Raw genomic sequence first — 26,787 nt, 5'->3', positions numbered from 1 at the left:
ATTGCCCCTTACCCTCAGATTTATGTCAGAATAAAGCTGACAGTTCTGCCAGGCTCTGAACCCCCAGTGACCCCATCCCAATCCCTGGAAGCAAAGAGGATGCCCTGTCACACAACTTTGTATAAGTTGTAATAAAACAAAGCTTAAGTTTTCTTACCTTTCTATAGGAAAAGCTCAGTTATTTGATAAATACTAAAACACTTCTAGAAATTCATTTTATGAGTTTGTTTACCAAACACATTTTGCAAGACCTGGTTACACAAAAAGTTCCTTTGGAATTTGGTCCAAAAATTCACTTAACAGGTTGGAAATTTAAAACCTGCAAGAAAATGAGAAAGTGGGAATCCCTAATCCTAACATGTTGTAATTATTAAAGGAATATACACATGTACTAAAAAGTTTTGCTCACAGAAGGCACAAACTATAAGAGAGTATGGTTTCTGAGTAAAAACAAATAACTAGCTGATATCCTTCTTTTTTTTGTGAGCACCATAGCTAAGATGAAGTTAGACCCAAATTTGCTGTCTACTCATATAACCAAAAAGAAAGAAAGAAAGAAAGAAGAAAGAAAGAAAGAAAGAAAGAAAGAAAGAAAGAAAGAAAGAAAGAAAGAAAGAAAGAAAGAAGAAGGAAGGAAGGAAGGAAGGAAGGAAGGAAGGAAGGAAGGAAGGAAAGAAAGAAAGAAAGAAAGAAAGAAAGAAAGAAAGAAAGAAAGAAAGAAAGAAAGAAAACTAAGATAAAAAGTTTAATTTGTCTTATTACATACTTTCCAGCCATTAATTAATCCAGCCATTATGAAAGATTAAATTTGTCTTAAAAAGAGATTGTAATAGCAGTTATCAAAGCAATAGTCAAGCATGATTTTGAGGATGCTTTCATGCTTAGAGGTAGCCTTCTTTGTCAAAAATCTTCACAACTTCATAAAAAACTTCATCAATAGACTTAGAGGCATCTATATTCTTGACTTTTCCCATTTCTTCATATAAGTCAATAATTGGCTTTGTTGACTGAAGATAGGTCTCAATTCTCTTTTCCAAGCTCCCTCTGTTGTCATCACTTCTACCACTACTTTTCCCCTCTCAAGACATCATTCAATACAGGTTTCATTATTACAATAAAAACAAAAACAAAACAACAACAACAAAAACACGGAATGAAAGACACATCTGCCTTCCCATCCATGGTCTTCTTCCAACTTTGAAGGTTGTCTTGATTTCTTAGAAACCCATCAATTAAGAATTTATTCATCTGAGCATTGGCAGCCATTGTCTGATCCTTTTCCCTCTTAAACAAACTGATGGTTATCTCAACTGGCACCATCTTTTTTCTTTAACGTACTTTTCAATGAGTTCACCATACTGTGAATCTGGGCTCTTCCTTTCATCGTGAAGAAGTGCTCCTGTAGAAAGGTGTGTGTAGCCATATTTTAGATCACTGATTTAGTGTAAAGAATATGTAACTCAGGAGCTGTCAGATAGATCCATAGCTGCAGGGCACAGAGCTTCCATGCCCTCTCCAGGCAAGTGTTTCCCCCTGAATTTCCATGTGTTCACCAACCCCTGGTGTTGTTATTTCTTTATATGGGTTAAATTACCTGAAAAACTCCCTATATTATTTCTTGTAAACCAAATCTGAGACAAATCCTCTCAGTTTTTATCTGGGAATGTTGTGACTTCTACTTCATCTTTGAAGCACAGATTCAACGGATATTAAATTTTTGGTTGGTGGTCATTTTCCTTCAGCTCTTTAAATATGCCATCCTACTGTTCCTTCCCTTCATGGCTTCTTATGATAAATCATCTTTTAATCCTATTGGAGATCCTTGTATATAAAGAGTCTTATGGCGCTTGCTGATTTCTGTATTTGATTCTGTATTTGATTTTGGCTTCTGATGGTTTTATTATGATGTGTCTAGGAGTGAATCTCTTTGAATATGTTCTACTTGGAGATTTTTTTTAGTTTTTGTATGTGTAGAGCAACAGCGTTCATCACATTTGAGATGTTTTGGCCACTATTTCCTCAAGTATCCTTTCTCTATTCCCTTGTCTTCTGGAACTCCCAAAGTTTGTATGTGGATATGTTCAATGGTGTCTCAGATTTCCAGGATTTATTTTTTAATTTTTTCTTCATTTTTAATTTTCTGGTCTTCAGCCTAGATAATCTCAATTAACCTTCCTTCAAGTTCACTAAATCTTCCGCTATTCAGAACCCACTGTATTTCATTTATTGTGCTCTTCAATTCCAGAATATCTGTTTGGTTTATTTTTAAAATTTGCATTTATATCAATATTCTCTATTGGTAAGATTTTGTTCAGGTACTTTCCTTTAGTTCTTTAGACATGATTCTTTTAGTTATTTGAACGTGTTTAAAATAGCTGACTTAAAATTCTCGTCTAATGAGTTCAATGTTTGAGTTACTTAGGGACAATTTCCACTGACATTTTTTGTGTGTGTATTGGCCATACTTTCCTACTTCTTTTCATGTCTTATATGTTTTTTTCAACCTGGACACTCTAAGTGATATAATGTAGCAAATCTGGAATCAGATTCCCCTTTTCTCAGAGTTTATTGTTGTTGTTATTGTTGCTTTTTTTCATGTTGTTGTTATTGTTTGTTTGTTTTAGTGACTTTCTTATACTAATTCTGCAAAGTCTATATTCTTCATCATGTATGGCCACTGAAGACTCTTCAATTAGGTCAGTGATCAACTATTGATTGAATATTGATTTTCTTAAAACAATAAGACTCCCAATTTTTGCTGAGGTTTGTGTGGTATGCATTCAGTGTTCTGGCAGACAGTTTACAACACTGCCTTATTCTTCACTTCGTAGTTGCACAGAGTCTCAAGATTAGCCAGAGGAAAGAGATTAGGACAGTCTCAGATTTATTTTCAGCATCTGCGCAGTCCTGTGCACGAATGTGGTTTTCTAGTCCCAAGAATACGTCAAAACTTTTCAAAGCTCTTTGTGTTTATCTCATGCCACAGCTTTTCCTTTTAAGTTTTTCAGTTGGTTTCTTGTTTGCCTGAGTTACATCACCACCTGAGGCGGTTGCAATGTTCAACCAATTGACACTGATTTTCCCCAAACATGCCACAGAAAAGAATTGAACAAACTCTAAATCACTTCTAATACAAATAAGCTTGGTGTGAGGTATTTCAAGTAACTGCCAGATATGTGAAATAATAACAATTATTTGGGTCGTTGGGAAAGTTCCAAACCTATTCTTCTCTCTCCAACAGGTATTTGGCTGCCAGTTTTCATGGTTACCATTATTACAAGACTGTTGGTTTGTAAGGCTCCCTTGAAGCTAGGGACAGCAGAAGGGGAAAAGGGCAATTTAACTTTTCACTAAGCTTAATCTTACTGAGATTCAACTATTTTTCTTGAAAAATATAGCTTGGATTATTGCCAGTCTTTGGTTAATTTATAGAATTCTGTAAAAGTTTATTTTAATAATTTTTACAAGATTTCTGATGCTTTTGTAAGGAGTAAATTTTTGGAGGTAACTAACCCCATTATTGTGGAAGTGCTTTCCTATATATTGTTTTTAAATTCGGTACTGGCTGATAAAGCTTCATTGAAACCAAAGATCTAAGGCTCTAAATAATAGCCTTAGCATAAAAATATCCTTTAAATCCAGTGTTAATGCTACAGCTTATTTATTCAGCTCTCTCTGTGATACAGATATAGGTACAAATTAGATATATATTAGAAACAAGAGAAAGAAGAGCGAGATATTTAAAGAACTGACTCATACAATTGTAGGGGCTGGTGGCAAATCTGAATTTTGGGCAAGCTGGTAGCCTGAAGATTCAAGTAGAAGTTGATGCCAGTCTTATATTCAAACTGGGAACACCTTCACAGGGTCTATGTTGCAGTCGGGAAGGAAAATTCTTTCTTCTCTGAGAAACCTCAGTCTTTGCTCTTAATGCCTTTAACTAATTAGGTAAAGTCCATCCACGTTATGGAGAATAATCTCCTTCAGCTAAAGTAAAATTATTTTAAATGTTAATCACATCTAAAAAATACTTTTCAGAAACATCTAGTGTTTGACCAAACAACTGGTCACTGTAGTCTAGCCACACTGAAACATAATATTGATCATCACACTTGCACATGAAGGCAGAGTTGAAATGGGATTCAAGGCTGCTGCTTCTAGTGACTTCAGGTCCATCTCTCCAGGTCTCTTGGTCCTTCCCATCCATGCTTTGGCTTTATCTTTAGACAGGTAGATGCCACAGTATTCCCAGACCTCTCTTTCATTCATGCAGGACAAATCCTGAAGAAGAAAAACATAGCATGCACTAGCTCACACAAACAAACAAACAAAAAAGAATGTGCTCAAACCCTTTTCAAATATCAGCTAGCATCACTTTGGGCCAAATGTGTTCACATACTCGAGAATTAATCTCTCTCTGGAAAGATAGAATTGACCCTAGTTGGACAAGGTGCATCCTTGTAGATGAGGCTAGGGTTAGCTTTTCTGAGTCCCGTTGTATGGAAAAAGAATAGACAACTGAACAAATAGGAGCTGTCTTGGGAATGTTGGAGGGGAATGGGTACAAAGTAGCCATCTACAATGTCCTCAACCTCTACAAACCAAACCAAACTGGTTCTTAAGACAACAGTGGGGACTCCTGGGTGGCTCCGTTGGTTGTGTCTGCTTTTGGCTCAGGTCATGATCTCCGGGTTGTGGGACTGAGTCCCACATTGGGCTTCCTGCTCAGCAGGGAGTCTGCTGCTCTCACACTCTCCCTCTGCTCCTCCCCACTGCTTGTTCCCTCTCTCAAATAAATAAACAAAATCTTTAAAAAATAAAAAAAAAAATAAAGACAACAGCGAAACAACAGCATCAGGAGCAGCCACAGCAAAACTCATCGAAAGGACAAAATGCAGACAGAAATAATGAAATAAGAATAGAAATGCCTAAACAAACACTCTGAGAAATAAAACTGGGGCATGACTACCGCTAGAATATTTTTAATTAAAGAACACTTTGAACAAATTACGCCAATATTTTATTTTGAACTTATTTTGTTATGAAAATAATGTTTAGGAATTTACAAATTAAAATTATTTATTTTAAAAAAGTATTTATTTTTAAATGAGTAGAATGCCTAAGTAAAACAAGGAAATAGAGAAATTAAACTGTTGTCATCTCTACTTTTTCACCAAAAAGATCTAGTTACAGATGTGGTTTTATAAACAAGTTCTGCCAACCTCAAGAAAGGTGAGAAAAAAATAATTGCAAGATGATTCAGAGAATTTGAAAAGAAATGAACTTATCCATTTCATTATATGAGTGTATTTTAACATTGATACCAAAATAAGACAAATAGAGACAAAAAAATATGGCCCAATCTAACTTATGAGTGTAGATGCAAAAATCCTTTAAAAAGGAGAGCAAATTAAAACTCACAAAAAAAAAATTACTAGTCAAATTTGGCCTCAGGTGTGCAGACAATATTTCAACATTACAAATCTATGCATGCTAAGTCACCCTATTAATGGTCAAAATCCATTAAAAAAACAAGACTAGGAGAATACAAGAAAATATATAAAAAAATAAAATTAACAAACATTAATGATGAAATATTCTGAGATATTTAATACATACCAGTGATAAAAGTTTTGAGCAGAGGGAAAAAATAAAACTTTAAATGAAAAATATTTTTTATAAAACCTATAGTAAACTTCACACTTAGTGTTCCATTTTAGAAGTGTTCCAATTAAATTCAGGTGGAAACCAGTCATAACCATTATAACACCTAGTGTTCTATTATCAAACAGAACCAGCGCCAGACTCTCCTTAAAGGGATAAAGACTGATTTTATTCAGAAACTTGCAATATGGGAAAAGAGACCTCTGTATAGAACTAGGCTCAATTTTTTTTTCTTTTTTAATGATTTTTTATTATATTCTGTTAGTCACCATACAGTACATCCCCGGTTTCCGATGTAAGGCTCGATGATTCATTAGTTGTGTATAACACCCAGTGCACCATGCAATACGTGCCCTCCTTACTACCCATCACCAGCCTATCCCATTCCCCCACCCTCCTCCCCTCTGAGGCCCTCAGTTTGTTTCTCATAGTCCATAGTCTCTCATGTTTCATTCCCCCTTCTGATTACCCCCCTTTCTTTATCCCTTTCTTCCCCTACCAATCATCCTAGTTCTTATGTTCCATAGATGAGAGAAATCATATGATAGTTGTCTTTCTCTGCTTGACTTATTTCACTTTGCATTTCTTTTTTAAAGATTTTATTTATTTGACACAGAGAGACAGCCAGCGAGAGAGGGAACACAAGCAGGGGGAGTGGGAGAAGAAGAAGCAGGCTCACAGTGGAAGAGCCTGATGTGGGGCTCGAACCCAGATCGCCGGGATCACGCCCTGAGCTGAAGACAAACGCCTAACCGCTGTGCCACCCAGGCGCCCCTATTTCACTTAGCATTATCTCCTCCAGTGCCGTCCATGTTGTAGCAAATGAGAACTCGTTCTTTCTGATAGCTGAGTAATATTCCATTGTATATATGGACCATGGCTTCTTAATCCAGTCATCTGTTGAAGGGCATCTCAGCTCCTTCCACGATTTAGCTATTGTGGACATTGCTGCTATGAACATTGGGGTGCATATGGCCCTTCTCTTCACTACGTCTGTATCTTTGGGGTAAACACCCAGTAGTGCAATGGCTGGATCATAGGGTAGCTCAATTTTTAACTTTTTAAGGGACCTCCACACTGTTTTCCAGAGTGGCTGTACCAACGTGCATTCCCACCAACAATGTAGGAGGGATCCCCTTTCTCCACATCCTCTCCAACAATTGTTGTTTCTTGCCTTGTCTATTTTTGCCATTCTAACTGGCGTAAGGTGGTATCTCAGTGTGGTTTTGATTTGAATTTCCTTGATGGCTAATGATTTTGAACATTTTTTCATGTGTCTGTTAGCCATTTGTATGTCATCATTGGAAAAGTGTCTGTTCATATCTTCTGCCCATTTTGTGATTTGTTTATTTGTTTCTCGTGTATTGAGTTTGAGAAGTTCTTTGTAGATCTTGGATACCAGTCCTTTATCTGTAGTGTCATTTGCAAATATCTTCTCCCATTCCGTGGGCTGCCTCTTAGTTTTTCTGACTGTTTCCTTGGCTGTGCAGAAACTTTTAATCTTGATGAAGTCCCATAAATTCATTTTATCTTTTGAGAACTAGGCTCAATTTTGAATACAATAAGACAGCTGAGGATTTATAGCCAGGAAAAAGATGTGTGTGGGGGTGTGGTTCAGTGTATGGAAAATTACTAAAAAGAGACATCAACTGTTAGAGGGGATTCTTGCCGAGGCAGCCAGAGTGACCAGATGTGAGGAGAGGAGGAGGAGGAATTTGACTAGATATTGAGACTAATCACTTAATCAGGGCGGGTGGATTCCATCTAAACTAACAGCAGCGTTCTTGCTAAAACTAAGCTATGCAAGTCTGGAAAGGATAGACCAAGGTCAAGGACTTGTCAAAAGCAACCTGACTAAAGTTTGGCCAAGGACAGCATTTTGTCACCATATTTTATTAGAAACTCAAGTCAAAAAACAAAACAAGAAAAAAAGTAGCAAAAGATTTAAAAAGAGAAAGCTAATTTTTCCTTGCTTTAAAATTCTGCTTTATCTATCCAGAAAATGCAAAGGACTCTACAAATTGTAGAGCATGCTGATTTGCTAGATAAATTAAAAAATGGGAATAGCAACAGCATTGTAAAAGCAGTAGCCACTTAGAAAAATTAAAGTGCCAATATTTTACTTTTTCCCACCAAAAGAGTCTATTTAGAAAAATAATTTTGGAAAAAAAATACAGAAATATTATTGAAATACATAAAAAATGAAGCAAAATGAGATAACCCATTTCATGAATATGGAAATGCAATTCTGATAAAATTATTGATAATAATAATAATTAAAGCCAACAAAATAAACAATAAACAGTAATTAAAGCCAACTTTTATTGAGCATCTTCCATGTGTCAAGCACCTTTTCCAAGTACTTTGCAAAATGCACGTTATTTAATTCTTACATCATTATGAAGATTGCACAATGATTCTGTTCATTTTCAAGGTGTAGAAGCCAGGCAGGCAAAGGTTAACAATTACTTACTATCACAATGAAAGCAAGAAGCAGAAGTGGAACTAACACTTTCACATTCTAATCTAAACATTTAGCACAACTTCAATTTCAAAAAATCCGAAGGAAAAAGTAATTCTTGATGTATGTTTCTGTTATATCACTCTGTGAATTTTTCTATATTAAAATTTTTAATAAGAAGAAATGAAGCAAAGTATATTCTAAGTAGGCAGAGGGTTGGTTAGCGGCAAAATACAATGGTGTTTGTTCACTCTCACTCACAGGTCGGGAGCAAAGTAAGATGTATACACAAATGCACCTGGAGAAATAGTGTAATTTCAACATTTGCCAGACTAATAAACATAAGGTAGTTGGATCTTGGATGAATTTTAATAAGTGATCATGATTTCTGTTATAGATAATTCACCTGTCTACAACGGGTAAGGTAGAATTGAGAAGTCAAACAAGAGAAGAGGCAGACAACACAATTAGAAGGACGCAGTAATTATCCAAATGAGAGTTGATGCCCACTCAACAGTAAATATAAAGCTGGTGAGAACAGGACTTAGGAAGGAAGCATTAAAGAAGTAAGAATGGCTAGACATGGGGATGATGGGAAGCTGAATGCCATGTATCTGGCTTTCATGATTAGAGCTAGAATGAAATGGATCTACATATTGTGACAGGAAGAATAGGATTGGAAAGGAAATTATTAAATATGCTTAAGCTTGATTACGGAAATTCAGGGTAACACTTCCGCATCTGAGTCCAAAACTCAGGAAGAATGTCAGGACAAAAGTAGAAGTTGGACAGCACAAAATTAGGAAAAGGATGAGCTAAAGGCAGAATGTTGGAGAATGTGATGTGTTACCCACAAAGGAGGAGGTGGACGATTTTGTGGAACAGGCAAAAAAGTGATTACTTAAAGGATAAGAAGAACCATGAGAGAGGTTGGTGATGGGATCAAGGGAATAGAGTTTCAAAGAGTGAGTGACCCACAGTATAAACAACTCAGTCAAACTAAGGTATAGTAAAATAAGAACAGCAAGAGCCCATTCTACTTGGCAGGGTGTTGAGCACCAGATGATTTTGTCAGTTTTTGTACTGCAGCGTGAAATATGGCAGATGTAATGCCTTGAGTTATCAGGCAATGAGAGGGATGAGGTCAAAGAGTGGACTATGCCTGTAAGAAGACTGGTTGAGAAAGGTAGGGGAGGGGCAGACAGAGAGAAGCAGCAGCAAGAAAGGAAGGTGGAATGAGGGAAAGGGAATATTGTTATTGCTGTTGTTTAACAATGAGATGTTTCCAGTCTTAGAGGAAAGAGCTAAAAGAGGGAGAGTTTTAAAGAGAGAAATAATTTATGAAGTCAGTTCTTAGAGGTTACAAAAACCATGAGCAAAAGTGGAATCCAAGTGCATGCTCTATCAGAGTTAGGAATCCAAGTGCATGCTCTATCAGAGTTATTCCTAACCATTTAGGAATAAAGTGTAGTCTGTGAACGGACCAGTACTCCTCAAGGTCTGGTCCATACACCAGGATTATTAGGAGTATGTGGTCCACTGAATTAGAATCTCTGTGGCTGGAACCCAGAAATCCACCTTGTAAGAAGAACCCTGGGTGATTCCTATGTATTTTAAATTTTTCATAATGTCATGAGTGATAGTTCACAAGGATGTGGACAGAACAAAACCTCACTTCACAAGGAGGTGAATAGAACAAAAAATCTTCAGACAAGATTTTTAAATCCACCTTTATTACAGTCATATCTAATCAAGGAACTAGAGCACAAGGAAACTGAATAGGGATTTGAGAAGATGACTTTCCTGTTTCAGGCTTTCATCAAGGGAGCTAAATGTGACATTAACTTTATAAATTGTATTTATTAGTTCCAACTTGTGTATTACATATTTATATATTTAAATGCATGAGATATATGTATGCAGCCTGATTTTTAAAAAATAGCTATCTTAGAAAGCCGGCATTTCAAAATATTTCCACAAAACATATTGTTGAACAAAACTTTAAAAAATTATATTAGAATTATCATAAATGAGAAGTGACTTGTTTGAAATATAGCAAATACATATGATATGTCATATACATATGAAATAATATTTATGGACCTGTTTCCCATTGGATTTGACTCTCTATACATGAACTCAGTCTTAAGAAGGGTAGCATAAACTGAAGAAGATTAGATTTACTGGCACTTTATTAGCCTTTGCAAAACTTTTTGGCCTTTCCTTTATCATGCCCCTTCTGGAGAATTCACTGATCTCTTGAGATGCTCACTATCTAATTGCTGTGTTATCCAATGAAATTGATTTTAAAAGGAGTTTAGTGTAACCCAGAAAGAAGCGCATATTCCAGTGAGATGATTTTTATTCTTGGATTAATTCTTGGATTAATTCTTGGACTAGAATTTTGGGTATACAGAAATTATATAACTTTTCTTCTAACACTTTACTGAAGTTTTAGTTTGTGTCTTGATTTCTGCATAATAGCAAATAATTGAATTGTAGTAAAAGAGTTTTTAGAGTTATTCTATTCTAATTTCAACATTAGGTATTCCTCATTTCTTGCCTTTCCTTCCTCCAAAAGACCTCTCAGTTCTGTGAGTCCTCAGTCATAACATTGAATCAAAGAATGCATCTGGTTGAGAGTCATCTTGCAGTTTTGTCTTCCACAATGTACAATTACGCCTTCCGGTCTTTGCCTAGCCCAACTGCACTCATGAAGTAGCTAGTTCTTCTCTTCCTGAGTGTCTGCTGACATTCAGTTGAACTCCATCTTATAAGTTGTTTGCTGTTATCTGCATCTTCTGGTCAAGACTACATTTTAGCATCAATTCTTTCTCTCAACTAATTTTAGACTCTTCTCAGCAGCATGGTTGCCCACCCACATTAGAGTAATGGTCAAGGAAATCTCTAAAACACTATCCCTCAGATATACTGCTTTGTGTTGTAATTACCTGGAATGAAACATCAATTATCTGTACTCTGACTTCACAAAAAGTGTCTGCTGGTTCTATTACGTGTTGTGAAATTTTGATAGGATGGGTGGCAGAAACAGGTCTCCCAGCAACGAACCACATGTTGGATTGTTCTTTCCTAAGGGACACTGCCACTCTTCTAATCAATCAGACAAGAAAGGGATGTTGTGGCTTTCCATCTACTCCCTTTCCACTATATTAAATATATGGGCTGAAATATGTAATAGTAGAGGATTAGATAAATACCATTTGATATAGTAATTCTACTACTGGGTACTTACACAAAGAAAATGAAAACAATTTGAAAAGATATATGCACCCCTATGTTTATTGCAACATTATTTACAGTCATCAAGATATGGGGGGAACCCATGTACCCATCAATAGATGAATGCATAAAGATGTGGTATATTTATACCTTAGGATATTTCTCATCCATAAAAAAGAATAAAATCTTGCCATTTGCAACAACATGGATAGATCTAGAGGGAATAATGCTAAGTAAAATAAATCAGGCAGAAAAAGACAAATAACATATGATTTCACTCATATGTGAGATTTAAAAAACAAACAAATGAACAAAGAAAAAAGAGAGAAAAAGACTCAAAAATACAAAAAACAAAATGATGGTTACTAGAGGAAGGTGGGTCAGGAGATAGGTGAAACAGATACAGGGCCTTAAGAGGTACAAACTTCCAGTTACAAAAAGTAAGTCATGAAGTTGAAAAGTACAACATAGGAACTATAGTCAATAAGATTGTCATAATGTCATTTCATGACAGATGGTGACTACTCTTATTTAGTGAGCACTGAGTAATATATACAATTGTGGAATCATAATGTTGTACACATGAAACTAACAATGAATCATAATTATACTTCAATAACAGTTAAAAATAAAGTATATAGAAAGAGAAAGAAAGAAACTGAAATATGTGATAGTAGAGGATTAGAGAAATATATTTAGGAAATTTATGAAAATAAAACTTAGAACTATGACATATTTAGCCATAAGTTGCTAAATAGAAAGTCTAAATTAGAGGTCAACTTTAGTAGACCCAACACACCATCCCGTTTATCCAATATTTTGTAGTGTCTTTTTTAACACTGAAATTTAAATATAATTTTCTAATAAACTACCTACACATAAAAGTTCTAAAATAATTTATAGTGGCCTTATTATAATGTAAGTTCTTATAGGAAATACTTTACAGGAAAAACATATATATTTCAAAACTAGAAGAAATAATAGAAGCTTATATCAATAATAAGTAAGTTTAGATTTAGGTGAAGTAAAATGGTGATATAGTATTTTTAAAAAAAAATTGAAGAGAAATGAAAGAGCAGCTGCAGATTTCAAATTTGGACACTAGAAGGACACCTGGGTGGCTCAGTCGGTTAAGCATCCGACTCGATTTCACCTCAGGTCATGATCTCAGGGTCATGAGATCCAGCCCCACAGTGGGTTCTGCCCTGGGCGTGGAGTCTGCTTAAGAGTCTCTCTGTCCTTCAGCCCCTTCCCCTGCCGCTTGCACAGGCATGCACTCTCAAATAAATAAATAAATAAATAAATAAATAAATATTAGACATTAGAATAAAAATTAGTTTGAGAATAAGTAAGAATAAGCCATTCATTTTTGTGTCTGATAAGAGGTAAATCACCTTAACTTAAGGAAGAATAACAAGTCAGGACCAATCAGTTTCAAAGGTGAGAAAATAAGATGTTCTTGCATATGATCTGGACCTTATTTAAAGTATAATATCAAAATAAATTTCTTTAACATGTTATGAGGTGTGATTGTAACAAAATATAATAGGAAATTTTTTTTGTACTTTGTGACTTATCACATATATCCAGATACATTTAATCTTGGGGATGATATTTTAAATAGGTAATAGGAGAGAAAAGAGGTAATATACAATTTAATGTGAAACCTTATGGACAATACCAGGATAAGCCTGAAGAACAACAGGCAACCCTCAGATTTAAAAATAATAACATTTAATTTTCAGAACAGGTTTTTTTCATTCTGCTTCAATAACTATAAAAATATATACACTGAAAACATAATGTTGATTTATTAAATTATTTTAATAATTTTTAATAATTATTAATAAAATTAAAGAGATTCTTGTATTCATTGATGGTAACTTAAAATTGGGTCTAAATATTCTATAAGTACTCTGAAATTGATTTCTTTGTTTCTGCATTAACTACACAACTGCACTGAATCTGTTTTCAACCAAATATGTAACTAAGAAATGTTACAATAACTAATTTAGTTTCTTTGTAAATAATTGTAAAAAAAATATGTGATTTTGCTTCATTTAATTTGAAGTGAGTCTCCTAGGTACATACTTACTTAGAATTATTATGAGTTTTTTTTTTTTTTATAAATCAACCCTTTTATCTTTATAAAATACTCTTCTTTAACTTGAAGTGCTTATTTCTGATATTAGTACACCAGGATTTTTTAATGCTTGAAGTTAGCATGGTCTATATTTTTCAATTATTTTACTTTCACCTTCAGCCTGTGTCCTCATATATCAAGTACCTCTCTTTTAAATAGAATTACTTGAGTCTTGCTTTTTAAAAAAACTAAAAAACAAAAAAACCCAGATTGACAATCTATATCTTCTTAATTGGACTTTTAATTGTTTTTTAATTATTTAGTCCAACATTATTTAATGCAATTATATATGTGGTTGAATGTGTGGTTTGTTTTCCATTTGTTTTATTTATTTTCTTATTTACAACTTTGTTTTGATTATTCAAATGCTTATTTTCAGTATTCTTTTTATATACTCTATTATTTTTTAGCTGTATCATTTTGGATTTCTTGTTTGTTTATAAATTAGTACTGTAGAAATTGCATAACCACCCTTAAATTATCACAATCTGCTGTGCATTAATATCATATCACTCTTTGTAGATGCATAAACCTTAAAATATTATAATTCCATTTATATGTCCTCCCATTATTTGGGCTACAATCTTATATGGTTTACTTCCAAGAAAACCATAGCACATGTTTATAATTTTTGCTTAAAAATATCAATTGTCACCCTCTATTAAACAATGTTTGTATTAAAGGCGATATACAAATGAAAATGACTGAATTTCTAACAAAAAATGATAATGGAAAATAAATATATCAGAATCTATAGAATATATTAAAAACATTGATCAGAGGAAATTTGATGCCACTATACACTTTTGTAAGAAATAAATAAATAAATAAATAAATAAATAAAAATGAATTAAGTTCCCAGCCCAAAATCATAGAAAAGGAGCAACATAGTAAACCAGAAGAAGGCACAAGATGGAAAATAATAAAAGAAAAAACTAAAGTGATAGAGAATAGAAAAAGATTAAACCTAATAATGAATGAATCAAAATCCTGGTGTTTGAAAAATATGATTAAATATATAAGTCATTGCTTAATTTTTAAAAATATATTGCCAAAGCATGAAAATATGAAATAAAAAACAAGCAAGAAGGGCAAATAGTCATTAGTATAGAAGAAAATACATTTATATTTAAATCTTAAGCTATTTTGAAGACGTCCATGTACATAAATGTGAACATCACATCGGAAGGGATAATTTATTTTTTCTTTTTTTAATTTAAATAGTTAGTTAACACATAGTGTAGTATTTGTTTCAGGAGTAAAATTTAGTGATTCATCACTTACATATAACACCCAGTGCTCATCACAAGTTCCCTCCTTAATGTCCATCACCCATTTAGCCCTCCCCCACCAAACTCCCTTCCAGCAACCCTCAGTTTGCTCTCTATGATTAAGAGTCTCTTATGGCTTGCCTTCCTCTCTGGGAAGGGATAATTACTTATTGAGATACAGAGTAAGACAATTAACCCATTAGAGGTAGAAAGCCTAAACAACTAATGTCTGGATGACATAGAGAATTTTACTATAGAACTACAGATTGTTTCACAGGGAATTTCTACCAAATGTCTGAACATCCAACAGTCCTGATACTCTACAACAGAGCCTCTGATTTTGTGCTATACAACTAGAGTAGTTAAAACAGACAGCGAGACAGAGAGAGAGAGGGAGGGAGAATTTCTAAAAAATAATAATGGAACACACACATATACATAAACACACAAAGATGTAATGTATTGGATATTGGCTCTAAAATAAATATGTCCATGTCTTAACTCCAGGGGTACCTGTCTTATTTGAAAATAGGGTCTTTGCGGATGTACCTAAGTTGAGAGTGGGTCCTAAACCCAATGATATGTGTCCTTAAAAGACACAGATTTAAGACGGAAACACATGGAAACAAAAACCATGTGAAAACGAAGGAAGAGATGGAAGGGCAGCCAGAGCCAAGGAATGCCAAGGAATGACAGCAGCCACCAGAAGACATGGAATGATGCTCCCTGAGATCTTCCAGGAGACGCCAGCCTTGCTAACAACTTGATTTTGGACTTCCGGCTTCTGGAACAACTGTGAAAATATAAAAAGTGCTGAAGATGCAACCTGGTTTCCTCTTCCTGCTTATGGCAAAATGCGAGAGGGAAGAGAAAGATTGAGGAAAGATCGGTAAGCAAAAGGAACCATGACTTGTTGATTTTGTAAGTTCTCAGCCTGTTCAGATCACAAAAGATGTTAAAACCAGAAAGTCTGCATTGCTGGTAAAGCTACTCTGGAAAGAAAGCCATGAGTGAGTGTGTCTGGAAAGCCCTTTTGGAAGAGATTAGGTGTGTGAGTCAAGAATCTAATTAATCTTCTTAGCAGAAAACAGGAGAAAATGGGATTTCTCAGGAAAAATACATGGAAGGCACTCTTGTCTAACTGTGTGGACCCCCTTGAAATGAAAAAAAAAAAAATCTGCAAGAGTTCTAATGAGATATTACAGCGCTAAAACCCTGCCAGCCAGGACTAAAAGGGATCCAGAGATGGGATAAAATACAGGAAAACTGTCACATCTCTGGGATTCCAGGGCAGGAACTGGAATGATAGAGCAACTAAGCTATAAACAAGTGCGGCTTATTAAAGAAAGGGAAGAGTAGTTCTGAGGGTAGAACTTCAGGTAAATGAAGAGGCCAGAGAGGGGAGGCTAGGGCCAGGACCAAACAAGCCTCCATGCGCCCAGAGTACAGCATCAAGACACAGAGAATTATTCTTAGGCCTTGAAATGTAACAAATTTTGACATTCTGGGCACTAGTGACACCGTTACTCCTTTTATTCTCACCCTTTTGTAATGGAAATGTCTATCCTATATGCCTATGTTAACCTTAAAAATTAAGCACCAGTAAAAAATGGGTTTATTCAGGAATAACAGAGAATTACAGTCTGGGACACAGTCATGTCTGCAGAACACAGCAGAGGAGCGCTCTCTCATGGAGGAAAGATGCGAGTTCAGAGGGGCTGTTAAAACAAAAAAATCCATTGGTGTAACTGGGAGCCGGAAGTATAGTAGCTTCTCATTGGCTGAGCTGTGGCTGTCTCTCATTGGCTGGGCTGTTGCCAGGGAAAAGAGAAAGCCTTTCTTCCTCCTGCTGGGATAGTAAAGTAGTATGGATTTGCAAGGTGGGTCCCTTTCTGTTGGGTCTGCAATGAACAACAAGTGGTAGGGGAATTAGAGCTCCACCGCCAGCCTCCCTTTAGACTCCATTCTGAATGACTTTTTAATTATTAATTTCATACCTGTCACACTATCTTATTTTAGAAGCAGAAAATTCAAAGAGTTGGAACAACAAAATATACCCAAGAAAAGCAAAAGTAAGCAATAAAGAAAACAAACAGAAATAAATAAGAAAACAGAGGAAAACCATATAACTAATAAATTCGTTCAAGAGCAATTTCTTTGAGGGAAATAACTAAAGAGTTATTGTGTCAGCTAAGTTAATCAAGAAAAAGAGGAAGGGGAATAGTAAATATACAAATAACAAGTTAAATGTGAAAACAGCCAAATGTACAAGGGAATCAATAAGAGTATCATAGACTACTTTGCGCAATTCTAAGCTAATAAATTTGAAACAGAGAAAATGAATCATTTCCTAGCTTATAAATTATCAAGTTTGGCCTTAAAGAGACTAAAAATCTAAATGATCCAATTGTCATATCATGTATAAAATAATTTATTAAAAATCATCCCATAAATAGCAATGTGATCTGATTTTTAAAAAGCCTTGAAAGAACAGATAGTTCTAATACTTTAAAAATTATTCAGAATGTAGAAAAAGTATTTTCAAAATGTTTATCTCCTACATAAACTTGTAGCAAGTTCAAAGATACTACCAAAAAAAAAATCCACAAAAACTACAAAACAGTCTTTTATGTGCAAATCCTCAAACAAAATGTTAGTAAATAAAATGAAGCAGCATAGTAAAATAATAATAATAAAACCTACAATATCTATTCTTGTTTTCTTAAGTTTTATTTTTTAATTTTTTTTATTTTTTTAAGATTTTATTAATTTATTTGAGAGAGACCAGCAGGGGGAGGGGTAGAGGCAGAGGGAGAAGCAGACTTCCTGCCCAGCAGGGAGCCCATGCAGGGCTGAATCCCAGTACCCTGAGCTCATGACCTAAGCTGAAGTCAAACACTTAACTGACTGAACCACCCAGACGCCCCTTGTTTTTTAGTTTTAATAATTTTTTTTTGGATGTTTTTAAAAATGCTTTATTCATCTATGGAGGTAATTACATATTGTCCTTTAGATATATTGATATATCATCATTAACATATTTATGTGGGAAATTTCACTGATGGAAGAAACCATACTGTTCATAGTGATGAAAACATGAATACAGGTGCCAGTTAAAACTGGATTTAAATCCCATTCCTGATAACTTCTTAGTTGGCTAATTCTGGATAAGCTGATTGTTTCCCTCCAGTATGTACTGTGTTGCTCTTTTCTGTTTTGGGTGTTTTGTTTTGTTTGTTTTGTTTCAAGATACCCCTTCTTTTTTGGTTTTCTTCAGTTTGACTCTAACCTACCTAAGTGGTATTTTCTTTCTAATTATTATTTTCGGGCTTCACTGGGATTCTGGATATGGGTTGGTGTTTTTCATCATAGTTGTGTTAATTTATACAATTATCTTTCAAAAAAATGTTGTTGCCCCAGGCTTTCTCTTATCTTTTGGGAGCTCAAATTACACATAATTTAGTCTGCTTCACATTGTCTCACAGGTCCCTGACTCTCTACTTTTTATTTTCAGTTGTTTTTCTCTGTTAACTTCAAGTGACCAGTTCTTAATCTGCTTTTAACTACACTGATCTGCTATTAACCCTATCCAACATTCCTATTTCAGATATTTTATTATTTTCTGACTTCTGTTTAAGCCTTTTTAGAGTTTTCATTTCTCTTACAAAATTCTGTATTTCTTCACCCATTCCTTCCTATATTTAAAAATAATAATAATAATACTTGTTTTCAAGTCTTTTACATTAATTTCAATGACTGGGTACTCAGAATTTGCTTATTTTCTTTCTGGTCATTTTATTTATTTTCTTTGTGTTTATTTTAATTTTTTTTTAATTCCTGGTATTATTTAAAGATTAAAAAAGTGAAGAATGGAGTATATTTTTAAATTGCACTTATTGTTTTCGCAGAAATCGCAAACCTTCTGTAGCTGGCAGTTATGATGAGGAGCTGATGATTTTGATTCCTCCATGATTGATCTGATCTGGAACTGACCACACTTTTATTGAGTACATTTAAAGGGAACCAAGACTTTAAACTCTACGCCAGCATCACCAAAAGGCTAAAACTTTTGATCTTATATGGTTTGAGCCAGAGGGAATTGTTCCAGTTTCAGATAGTTTCTCTTCAACTTTGTATTCAATTTTGTCAGGACCTCAGAATCCAAGCACATTGAGAATACACAACGTTTCATAAATTCTCTTTGATTTACTACCTCTTCGTGACTGCTTCCTTGGTTACAGTCTGATGAGAGGGTGGCAGAGAAACATTGTGATTAAGCTATTTATTTTCCCTTTTGGGGCTCTCCAGATATCAACCCAACCCTCTAGCTTAAACTGCCACTCAAAGCTTGATTTATGTCTTCTCAGTCCTGCAAATTTTCCAGTCTCCAGTCGATGACAGACCCACTTTTCTGCATACCAGTCTATAGATAATGCCATGGTTCTCTGCTAACACATGAAGGATTTGTACTTCTCTCTCTTTAATCAACCAAACCTTTCTTGCACCCACTGCTTTTCAGTAGTGTCATAGAAATGCATGATTTTATTTTATCCATTAATCTTTTTTCTCTTTTTGTTAAAAGTGACAATCATTAACATTTTACTACATTCCAACTAGAAGTGAAAATAATATCCTTAATTTTTAACTAATGACATAAAATGTCATTATTATAATATAATAAACATTATGTATTTAAACAATTTCCTTTAGAGACCCATCTTACTTCTGTGTAAGATAAAATGTTACATCTTCCTCGTTGTTAGAATTTACCAAATAATCTGTTATTTAAAGGATTGATGTTATATTAATTGATAGTACTCATGTTGTGTCATTCCACGATTTGTCAAGTATTTTACTAAGATCTTTTAATAAATAAACGTTACCAGTAATAATGATATAAATAAGCAAAATATTTGATGTTATCTACCAAAGTGCTATAAATCCATGTTGTGGGCCAATTATAACAGTGGTTTCCTCTGTTACAGAAACAATGACATCGGTAAAAGGAATTATTTTTTCTATGAAATAATTTTTAAGGAATACGTATAATAGCAACCCCATTGTATCCATCATAATTATGTTAAAATAGCATTTCCTCTATGACTTTTTCATTCCTTAAACAACCTATACATGCTATTAGTTAAACTTCATTTGTAATATAGGATGATTTCAATGCATTGTAATAAAAATTTGTTGTACTAAAATAAAATTTGTTGTAATAAAAATTTGTTGTTATACTCTGTTACATGGTTATTTGTAAAATGTTTTAACATCTCATTGATTCTTCTTAAAAACAGTATCATTGCTCAATTGGACAGAGATATAACTTTACTTGAATTTTTTATCAGTGTACTAATAATCCTTTTCACATTTAGTAAGATTAATTTTCCTCCAATATTCCATGGCTTATCGGGGTTATTACTTCTTGCTATTTTTTACATAAAATTGATGCTTTTGTCTTACTGATTAGAAGACTTTTTAACATTTCAAGGATAATATTCAATTGTTTCCTTCTGTATGTCAGAAGCAAGATAAGTCTTTTCAAAATTTTTTGGTAAATGTGGGCAAAATATTTACTTAATCTTGACAGTTCCCTTGCTTCATTAAAAACAATGTTTTGGCATAGGAAGAACTGTGCACAAAGATATAAAAATAAATTCAATTATTCCTAGAATGTCAATCTTAAACTTTATGAAAGAAGTTTTCAAAAATATAGTTATATATAGAATAATCACAAATGTGACAACAAAAAATGAAGACTAACACAGATTTCTTGAGTCGGTGGCCCAAATACTTAGTTATTGACACAATTTTCCAAAATAGTAAATTCTTGGAAAAGTTCCAAGCAAAAATATATCTCCCCAATAACACATGTATATACATACCTGGATAATTCATTATATAATAAACACTTCAAAATATACTTTATTGATACCAAAAATGGATAATCATGGACAGTTTTTTACATACATGAATGTTTCTGAGACACTTTACTGTTATGCAGGATGAATGAAAATTATTTTATGGAAAAGATTTTCCCAAATATCATGGGACACCTAAAACCTAACATCCATACACTAAACATATTTACACCTTTCAGTCATTGAGACATTGAAGAGTTAAGTAATTTCCAAATTTTACTGTAGAGACATGGCCACTTAGACAATCATAGCTTAAATAAATTCATAAAAACAGGAATCACAAAAGTTAAGCTTTTCAATGTAAAAACAAAAGAACTGGAAATTATTAAACAAAGGACATAATGTTAGGTACTGTCCAGGACTAATAGTATGTTGAGAGAAACCAGTTCATTTTCCCAGCAGGGCATCTACCACAGATATGAGGAAAATCCATATAAACTATTTCCCTGTGAATGCATCTGAATCATGCTGGGTTTTATGAAGGAGCTCTTTAAACATTTTCTCTATTTTCTCTATGATAATTGGATTCTGTTTCCCCCAGAATATATTTTGGATTTTGTGCTTGTTTGGATTTTAGACTTAACAGAGAAGTCTTTATTTTGTCCAAATCAGCACAATTAAAACATCTCTAACAATACATAAAACTATACAGAAACTAGAAAATCTTCGGTATTTTTGTTTCATATGATATCACGCTGGAATATGTAAGAGAAAGTATTGTTCATGGGACAAGAGAAAAAATGATTTGGGCAATGACCTAGTTAGCCAGGCATTAATATTCAAAGACCAGGGAAACCAGTTTTAGTCAGAAAAGCAAGACTGAAAGAGTTCTGTAAAGCTGGGACTATGTACTTCATTTCCACTCCCTGTCACATGTCATGTACAGCCTGACTATTCTCAATCATGATTCTCTGCCTTTTTTCACAGAAGAAAGATTATCTGGAGCAGTACTAAAAAAGTTCAGGGAATGCCTATCCCAATAGCAAATTTTCACCATGAAAAATAATAGAAATGACAAAGCTTAAAAAAAAAAAGTACATTGGGTTTCAGAAGTACCTACCTTAATAGGTAGGTAATACCTACCTTTTTTTCTTAAAAAAGAAAGTTTCCGTAAATATTTCCAAAGCCATCAGGCTTTACAAAATGTTGTACAATGTCCTGTGTATGGGAGTAAACGTCTACTTAGGCTCTCTGTCCAATTCTGTTCAGTAATTTACTCTGTTCAACTCTTTCATCTCAGGAAGGTCAATAATCATCTGAATTCCTCTTTATCTACTGATTTCCTTAGCCTACTTTTAACAATGGAAGAAGAAACTGATAATGGTTAAGTAGACTAGTTCTCCTTAAGTCTCATAGTTTCAATTAAGTTTCAATAATATGTTATCGTGAACTTAAAAAAAGTCAGCCTCTCATTCATGAAAAATTCTTTCCCAAACTTATTTTTTGTTTAAAATATTTAATTTAAATGTACAAGACCAAGCACAGGCACTGTCCAAAAACCAACAATGAAGCCACTCCATGCGTACAGCTCTGATGTGGGGGTGTGGGGGGTCATCGCCGGTTGCCTTGGCACAAGCACTGGTCTTTGTCTATTCTGGTCCTGCCTCTCTTTTTCCGCCAGCCCACGGAGAGAGCCCAAGGGGAATGTGCTTTCACAATTCTGGGTCGAGGAGAGCTGGGGAATCACAGACATTTGAACAGAGCAGTTGCTCTCAGAACTGCGTTCTCCGAGATCACCCAGACGAGGGGCTGTTCTTGCTCTGGCTGAAGCAGTCCCGAACTAGGAAGTCAGGGCCCTGGAAGGTTTGCTTCACGGGTCGGACTCCTCAGGTGCACGACTGCATTTCCAGAGTCGCCGCAGGTTTTGCGCTAGTAAATCCAAGGCCTGCGGATAATGCGCTGGGAAGCCGTCACGTGGCGTTTACATCGCTGAAGGAAGTGATGGCACGAATCTGGCTCTGGAAACTGCGTTTGCCTTCACGCTTGAGGCCACGCACCTTCAGCCAGTCAGCCCTGGTGAACGTTCCCCCACAGCGGTCACGCTGAACGGTTTAATTCCTGAGCGGACGAGCATGCGCTTTTTTAGATTCTGTATGTTCCCGCACAGGTTGGACACTAAACAGGTCTGTCTGGACCACGTGGACTTGCTGGTTCCATCCTGCGGACAGAAGGAGCAGTGTAGAGCTGGTAGCGATACTGAACAGTCGGTCATCACCGTCCGCAGGAGCATCAGCGCTAGAAGGGCATTGACGTGTGGGTCACCCTGCAGGGCCACCTGCATCTGCTGACCTGCGGGCACCGCTCCTCCTGCGGCTCCCAGCGCGGGGCTCGCCGCCTCTCCGCTCCCCGCTCGGCCCAAAGGCTGCACCGACCCTCGGACCCTCGACCCTCAGACCCTGCCCGGGCCCCTGCGCCTCGCGCACGGACAGCCTGCAGCGTGTCTGTGAGGTGGGAGCTCTCCCACGATATATTTTGATAGTTGTTTTTTTCCCCTTACTTTCTAAGAAAAAGGCCTTCAATTTAAAATTGATTATGATACTATATGTTGGTCAGAGAATGCTTTTTGGGTTATTGTCCTCCTTTATGATTCATGAAGGTTTTCTTTGCAGTCCAAACGAGGGCAGTATTTCACATAAACTTAGAACAGCTATTCTCTACTTGTACCGCAATTTTGGTACATTATCTATGAGATCTGTCTTGTCGGTTACGTTGTTTAGGTCTACATTCCTTGATCTGTATCGGATTGAGAGACGTGTTAATTTCCTCGACTTTACTTTGATTCTATTCCTCCAAACATCCGCAGCTCTACACTCTCTCCGCTAAGAAAGGTGTGGGAGCGATAATAAATAATGATAGTAATCGTTATATTATCGTTGTGAAATTTTCAGCTTTATAAAGTGACCTTTGCTTTTTCAGTGCTTCCAGGTCTGACTTCTAATATCAAGTATGAGACTCCTTTTTTACTTTTCATTTACCTATTCTTGGTTTATAGTTGTCATTCTTTTATTTTTAAACTTTCTAAATATTGTTTGATAAGATGGGTGTCTCTTATACATGGTAGAATGTCAGATTTCACTTTGTTAGTTATCTGAAAATCTTTGTAATTGGTGACTTAAATAAGCAAAATCCATGTTTATCTGATCAAACGCTTGGTTTTGCTTGTATTTTTTATTTATTTATTAGATTGCAGTCTATGTGAGCTGTTTTATTTGTTTTGTCTTTTCCTCTGAAAGGATCTTTTGCTATATCAGAAGTGAGTCAAGGGAAAAATACTTCTGACTTTTTGCATGTTTATTACAGCCCTCCTGGCATTTTGAAGTCAATCTGGCTGGATATGAAATCTTTAGTTCTTATTTTATTTCCTTGATGAACTTAAATTCACTACTGCATTGTCTCCGGGCATAAACTATGGCTGTCAAAAAGGCTGATGTGGATTCGATTTTCTTTCTTTCTTAAATAGGAGAATCAAACGTTCCTTTCCGCCAGGACGTTCCTGCTTTACGACAGTTGCCCTGTGCGCTCATTCCTTTTACTCTATAGTCTCCTGGGTTGGATAATAAATTATCTGGTCACTTAAAAGCAATTTAGACTTTTTCCATGGATGCTCTGAGGATATATTTTCTGACTTTTACTTTAGAATTCAAAAGTTTTACTAAAATGTGTTTTAACATTGTCCACTCAGATTGATTTTCCCAAGTATGATGTGCATTCTTTCCATACACACTTACTTCCAAGTCATCTCTATGTCAGTGAACTTTCCTTGGATTACGGTTTTGCCTCTTGTTCCTTTCTGTTGCTTTGGTTCTTAGTGTCTTAGCGTGTCCTTCATTCAGATGCTATCTTGTATAGCTTTGCTCTTTGTCAAATAATTTTTATCCTTGTTTTATTTATCTTATGGCATTATCCCTAGTGTTAATCCACTCTTCTGTTCCATCTAGTTTAATCTTTATTCAAAAATGATTTCTACTTATTTCATTAGCAATTCTTCCTTAGTTGTGTTCAAATCTCTCTTTTCTTCAATCTTTGTATTTCTGAGTATTTCTAATTCTAAGATGGGCTTTGTTTTCACGAATGTTATTATTTTTATAATTTATTCTAAATCACTTTGACAGATTGCATCTGCTTTGAAGTCTTGTCTATCTGGTAAAGGGTTGTCATTTTTTATAACTCTTATTCTCTATATTCTTCATATATTTTAGATGGAACTTTTATGGAATCGAACGATAATATTTTCTCTTGTTCATGTTTAAGTGAGGTAACTTTTCTTCTACTCTTAGAAGAGGATGTGGATCTCAGTAATTTTTCTAGCTCCACCACCCTATAGCTCTAGATTCTGGAACTTCCTTTTATTGTTACAATACAGTTGCCAAAAACATGGCTTCAAACTTTTTTGAAAATTATCTCTCCCAACTTTTGTCTGGATCCTTTTTTCTCTTTTGCCCATCCTGTCTTTGTCCCTGTTACATGGATTCCGCTCACAAAAATTTCACCTCCCATTGGCTTTTCCTTGGTGGGATCTTTAAGTTGGTTAATTCAGAGCTTTTAGGGCCCATGCTTCCCCAGCACCACCTGTGTCTCTAGAATCCTTTACTCATCTGCAAACTGGAGCCTGCATATTTCCAAGCCAGTTTTGCTCCCTTCTTCAGCCTTTCCTGTTTCACTTTTGGACATTAACTGTTAATGAATGTTATGTCTTCTGGCTCACAGGGACATTAGAAGTCACGTTACTTTCCATCCACGTCTCGGCTCATAGTTGCAGAAATGACTCATGCTGTCTTGTCTCCACCTTCCTGTGGTTTGGGCAACACAAGGCTACCCTATCACCACACACTGTTGTAGGAGGCATTCCTGGGTCTTTGCCTTCACTCTCCTGCACATAGTGAAGGTGTCCTGCCTAATATAGTGTGTAGGGATCTGGAAAGATTTTAAAACGATGCTGTTGTTGCCACTCTGTTGTCCTTTTTTGTTTTGTTTTTCCCATTTTTAATGGAAGTTGCTCTTGCCTTGATTTTCTTAAAGATTGTAAACGTGATTTTGGAGTCATTTTCTATGTCCATTAGTTTTCTTTCCTAGGGAACAATTTCTCTTGGTTTGGATTTTGCATATAAAATAGATATAGATATGATTTCTATATGAAATATATACCTAATATATATAACTAATGTGTGTGTGTGTGTATAACTTTTATATATATGATTTTGTCTCTAAATTTTAATTTGGACTTCTCTTTTCCTGTTCTCTTCATGTCTTCATTTCTGGGAGTCTGAATTACCTTTATCCAGTCTTTCAGAACCCCCAGTAAAGCACCAGATATCATGACAGCAGCAGAGAGCTCTCACCCACTGAATTGGCCTGTCAATCTGAAGGCTTCTAGCTCTTCCTTGTCTTATACCACCGTCAGGACAGCGGTTTCTCATCAAGGGCTGTGCCAAAGTGTGGTCGCCATCACCTCCAGCCTTCATTCACAGGCAGGGGGACCTGCTCCAGCTTCCTCCTTACACAGGTATTTCTGATTCTCTTCCTCATTTTGCAACCTATTTTCTCCAAAGAGGTGAACTGTTCTTATAATTACTATGTCAGTCCTGGGGTCCAGGTGGCCTGTCACTCCAGCCCTAAGCTTCTGCTTCATAAAGATATATCCGGTTCCTGGGCACACCTACATTTGATGGCTAATTTACTGCTTATTAGGGAGTGAGGGTGGGTGATGGGAATGGTTGTTAGGAATGTTCTTTCCAGGTGGAATCATGGAGCCATCTTTACTAAAGAATTTTATTAGGCACTTTTCCGTGGTTTTATCAAATCATTTTCATTAAAACTAATGAAATATCACTGTACTACTTAGCAGTCAGTTACTGGTTACCCAAAGGTGAATGGGAACAATGAATAATCCTCAGAGAATAAAAATACAGATACGAAAGTAGGACATGTTCAGAAATATCTTCAAAATGTACACAAATACGCACACATGGTAAATGGATACGTAATGCACAGGTACAGATTTTCTAGGTGAAAAGTCTTCAAGACAGTCATCTGGAAGACATGAGTACAAATGTTTTACTACAGGGTAACTAACATCCTGACATTTCT

The 26,787-nt window shown here is 35.3% G+C and overlaps 2 pseudogenes; both read right to left on the bottom strand.

The window, feature by feature from the left end:
* Positions 1 to 881: 881 nt before the first annotated feature.
* LOC113265792 (UMP-CMP kinase-like) lies at positions 882 to 18,749 on the bottom strand (annotated as a pseudogene).
* Positions 18,750 to 22,156: 3,407 nt separating this feature from the next.
* Positions 22,157 to 26,162, bottom strand: LOC113265780 (uncharacterized; annotated as a pseudogene).
* Between the last annotated feature and the right edge of the window lie 625 nt (positions 26,163 to 26,787).

Source organism: Ursus arctos, unplaced genomic scaffold (assembly GCF_023065955.2).
Source record: "Ursus arctos isolate Adak ecotype North America unplaced genomic scaffold, UrsArc2.0 scaffold_3, whole genome shotgun sequence".
Taxonomy (NCBI): Eukaryota; Metazoa; Chordata; class Mammalia; order Carnivora; family Ursidae; genus Ursus; species Ursus arctos.
The sequence above is the reverse complement of the archived record's forward strand: the minus strand, read 5'-3'. Positions and strand labels throughout refer to the sequence as shown.